This window comes from Colobus angolensis, unplaced genomic scaffold, assembly GCF_000951035.1.
Source record: "Colobus angolensis palliatus isolate OR3802 unplaced genomic scaffold, Cang.pa_1.0 Scaffold45, whole genome shotgun sequence".
Taxonomy (NCBI): Eukaryota; Metazoa; Chordata; class Mammalia; order Primates; family Cercopithecidae; genus Colobus; species Colobus angolensis.
Window position 1 is genome coordinate 4216566 of NW_012117932.1, and position 5160 is coordinate 4221725.

Below are 5160 nucleotides of genomic sequence, written 5' to 3' on the forward strand. Positions count from 1 at the left end.
AAGAAATGTAAATTTAGGCCGGGCGTGGTGGCTCACACCTGTAATCCCGGCACTTTGGGAGGCCGAGGCGGGCAGATCAGGAGATCAGGAGATCGAGACCATCCTGGCTAACATGGTGAAATTCCGTCTCTACTAAAAATACAAAAATTAGCCGGGCGTGGTGGCGGGTGCCTGTAGTTCCAGCTACTCGGGAGGCTGAGGCAGGAGAATGGCGTGAACCCGGCAGGTGGAGCTTGCAGTGAGACGAGATTGCACTCCAGTCTGGGTGACAGAGCGAGGCTCATCTCAAAAAAAAAAAAAAGAGAGAGATGGAAACTTAGTCCGTAGGAAGAACCTCTGTTTCTCTCTAGGCTCTGTCTTGGGACCATATTTGAAGTAAAGTGGAGACGTTTGAGGGTACTAGTCACTGTTAGGGAAGGTGATCGCTGCCCACCCAACAAGGACTACTACCTACAAACGAGTCCGTAAATCAGACCATCTATATATTTTCTTTACCAAAAGAGACTGTGGGCCAGACACAGTGGCTCATGCCGAGGCGGGTGGATCACTTGAGGTCAGTAGTTCGAAACTAGCCTGGCCAACAGGGTGAAACCCCGTCTCTACCAATAATAAAAAAATTAGCTGGGCACAGTAGCGTGTGCCTGTAATCCCAGCTACTCTGGAGGCTGAGGCAGGAGACTCACAGGAGATTCGGGAGGCAGAGGTTGCAGTGAGCCAAGATCTCACCACTGTACTCCAGCCTGGATGACAGAACGAGACTCTATCTCAAAAACAAACAAAGGCCGGGTGTGGTGGCTCACACCTGTAATCCCAGCACTTTGGGAGGCTGAGGCGGGTGGATCATGAGGTCAGGAGATCGAGACCATCCTGGCTAACACGGTGAAACCCTGTCTCTACTAAAAATACAAAAAAAAAAAAAAATTAGCCGGGCGTGGTGGCAGGCGCCTGTAGTCCCAGCTATTCGGGAGGCTGAGGCAGGAGAATGGCGTGAACCCGGGAGGGAGGTGGAGCTTGCAGTGAGCCAAGATCGCACCACACCACTGCACTCCAGCCTGGGCCACAGAACAAGACTCCGTCTCAAAAAAAAAAAAAGAGAGAGAGAGATAGACTATGTTTTTAGAACAGTTTCAGGTTCACAGCAAAATGGAAAGAAAGGTACCCCTGCCCCACACATGCCAGCTCCCTGGTTTTCAACATAGCCCACCAGAGCAGTGCATGTGTTACAATGAGGGAATCTATGCAGATACATCACAACCACCGGATGTCTGTAGTTTACATAAGGGTTCATTCTTCATGTTGCACATTTTGTGGGTTTGGACAAATGTGTAAGTGACATGTATTCACCACTATGGTATCAGACAGAATAATCTCACTGCCCTAAAAATCCTCTGTGCTTTGCCTGCTCATCCCTCCCTCTTCACAGCCATTGGCAACCACTGATCATTTTCCTGTCTCCATAGTCTTGCTTTTTCCAGAAATGTCGTATACTTGACATCATTCAGTATGTAGCCTTTTCAGATTGACTTCAATATATTCTTTTCTATATCCGTTGTCTTTTTTGTCCCATTTGGTTCAGTGTTTCTCAAAATGTGATGTTTGAACTATCTCTGTTAGAACCACATGGAAGCTGTTAAAAATATACATTCTCAGTCTCATATTTGACTGATTCAAAATATTACTATCTAGGTGTGGAACCTAGGAATTTGTATCGTAAACACACAGTACGGGTTATTCTGAGGCATACCATAGTCTGAACACCCAGCACAGTCTCAATTATGCTGCCAGGAATTAAGGTGGGAACTTGTGTTCATAAAAGGTGATAATGGCCAGGCTCAGTGGCTCACGCCTGTAATCCCAGCACTTTGGGAGGCTGAGGCGAGTGTATTGCCTGAGGTCAGGAATTCAAGACTAGCCTGGGCAACACGGCAAAACCCCGTCTCTACAAAAAATACAAAAATTAGCCAGGCATAGTGGCGGACACCTGTAGTTCCATCTACTAGGGAGGCTGAGGTGAGAGGTTCTCCTGAGCCCAGGGAGGTCGAGGCTGCAGTGAGCTGTGATTACACCATTGAACTCCAGCCTGGGTGACAGAGTGAGATCCTCTCCCCACCACAAAAAAAAAAAAAAAAAAAAAAAGTAGTAGAATTTACAAAAAAGGAAGTGACAGTGATAGCAATACAAAGGGACCCCGAAGGGAAGATTGGGACTTCAAAGTCTAGCTATTCTACAAAGCCCATGTGTAAATTCCCTATCTATTGCCAATTGTGGGGTTTTAATTTGATTGATATTGCAGGAGCTAGTGATTTCCTGCAGACTTTGACTCTTTCTCTCTGGAGAAGCCCAGAAATACCTTATGTATTATTTGCCAACAGATGAAGCCTGAGGTTTTCAACTTGGACTACTGTTAAATCCTTTCAAAAGTGATCTTCTTTGAACTAGACAATACCTTCTGTAACCACTTTAGTAGGATCTCCCTTGAGTTTCAGTTCTACCTTCTCCAAGTACTACAAAGACTCCTCATCACTATTTGATCTGGAGCCCAAATGAAAGGTTGGAAATTATTGATCAGTCGGCTGTGTGGCCTAATGAGGCCTGGACACTTGAGTGATGACACAGACTCACAGGAGCCCCAATAATAGTTTATATTGCTCTTTGTCACACATGCGTGCCATGCACACCGACTCTATGTCTCTGTGTGGTCAGCCCTTCCTTCCCTCTCTCCTTTCCTCCCCTCCACATGCCCTAAGCCATGCTAATCTCCTATAGAAGCAAAACTCACGCTTTGTTCTGCTTCCAGTGTGGTTAAGCACATCACATACTATAGATAGGAACAAAATCAAACCACTTCACACTTTTAAGAAAAACTTAAAAGAATAGGGTCATCCTGACTGGTTCTGGTCTCCAAAATAATAAACTCTAAAAAATTTGCAGCGAGCCTGGATTCTCTAAATAATGCTGTCCCTGACTTTTGCTATGCTGATGTCTAAAGACATGAATGATCTTTTTCTTTTTTTTGTTTTAATTTTTTGGAGACAGGATCTCACTCTGTCACTCAGGCTAGAGTGCAGTGGCACAATCATGGCTCACTGTAGCCTCGACCTCCTAGGCTCAAGCGATCTTCCCACCTCAGTAACTGAGACTACAGGTGTGTGCCACCGTACCTCGCTAATGTTTGTACTTTGTTATAAAGATGGGGTTTTGCCATGTTGCCCAGACTGGTCTCGAACTCCTAGGCTCAAGCGATCCACCCACTTTAGACTTCCAAAGTGCCAGATTATAGTTGTGAGCCACTGTGTCTGGCCAACATGAATGATTTTTGCATATGTGATACCTGTATGAGTAAGTGGCTTTTTTCCCCACCTTCAACAGGCTGATATAAACTTAGTGTCCTGATAATTTTGTCTTGCTTTCCCTTTAAATACTTGTGTTTTGAATTTGCTGAGCTACTCTTTCTGGCTTTCTCAGAAAGAAGTCTGACACCCTTATACTGACAGCAAGTAAAGTTTCTCTTTCTTTGTCTCTTTTTCTTCTGTTTTTAATTTTCAGAGTGGAATTAGGCTTTTTAAAATAATACATATTTTTAAACTGAGAAATAAAAATTGTACATAGTTATTATGTACAATAGAATGTTTCAAAATATATATACGTACCATACTGGAGTGGGTAAATCAAGCTAATTACTATATGCATTACCTTATATACTTATTATTTTCATTATGAGAATCTCTTTCCTCTTCTAAATGCAGAAGTCTCCTGAGGATCCCTGTGACACTCTCTTCCATCCCTTTGTACTGTGCTCTTGGGAATCCCTTCTACTGCAGTCATAGCACTTCTCTCCCCCAGCTAAGTGAAAGCATCATCATCTACCCAGTGGCCTAAATCCTAAACTTGGGAGTCATCTGTGATTCCTACCTCTCCTCACCTTTTTTATTTTTAGACAGAGTCTTGTTTTGTCGCCCAGGCTAGAGTGCAGCGGCACGATCTCGGCTCACTGCAACCTCCATCTCCCAGGTTCAAGCAATTCTCTGCCTTAGCCACCCAAGTAGCTGAAATTACAGGCACCCGCCACCATGCCCAGCTAATTTTTGTATTTTTAGTAGAGATGGGGTTTCACCGTCTTGGCCAGGCTGATCTTGGACTCCTGACCTTGTGATCCACCTGCCTCGGCCTCCCAAAGTGCTGGGATTGCAGGCGTGAGCCACCGTGCCCAGCCCTCTCCTCACTTTTTTATCTAGGATCTGTCAATTTCATTTCCTAAAAGCCTTTCACATCTGTCCATAATACAGTCATAACCCCTTCTATTTTTTATGCTATTATTTTTATTTTCTATTATTTTTACTTAAAATATATTTTGTATTTATAATATTTTCTTTTCTTGTTATCTTAAGTGACAAATAAAAGTTGTACATATTTATTGTATACAACTTAAATATATATGATTATAAACATTCAGTGTATAACACGTTGTTTTGAAGTATACATACATCGTGGAATGGCTAAGTCAAGCTAATCAATTATCATATGTATTACCTCACATACTCTCATTTTCTGTGGTGAGAACACTTAAAATCTATTCTCTTAGCAATTTTCAAGAATACAATACATTGTTATTAACTATAGTCACCGTGTTGTACAATGAATCTCTCTTTTTTTAGAAACGAGGCAGGAGAATGGCGTAAACCCGGGAGGCAGTGAGCTGAGATCCGGCCACTGCACTCCAGTCCGGGCGACAGAGCGAGACTCTGTCTCAAAAAAAAAAAAAAAAAAAAAAGAAGTAGAATTTACAAAAAAGGAAGTGACAGTGATAGCAATACAAAGGGACCCCGAAGGGAAGATTGGGACTTCAAAGTCTAGCTATTCTACAAAGCCCATGTGTAAATTCCCTATCTATTGCCAATTGTGGGGTTTTAATTTGATTGATATTGCAGGAGCTAGTGATTTCCTGCAGACTTTGACTCTTTCTCTCTGGAGAAGCCCAGAAATACCTTATGTATTATTTGCCAAAAGATGAAGCCTGAGGTTTTCAACTTGGACTACTGTTAAATCCTTTCGAAAGTGATCTTCTTTGAACTAGACAATACCTTCTGTAACCACTTTAGTAGGATCTCCCTTGAGTTTCAGTTCTACCTTCTCCAAGTACTACAAAGACTCCTCATCACT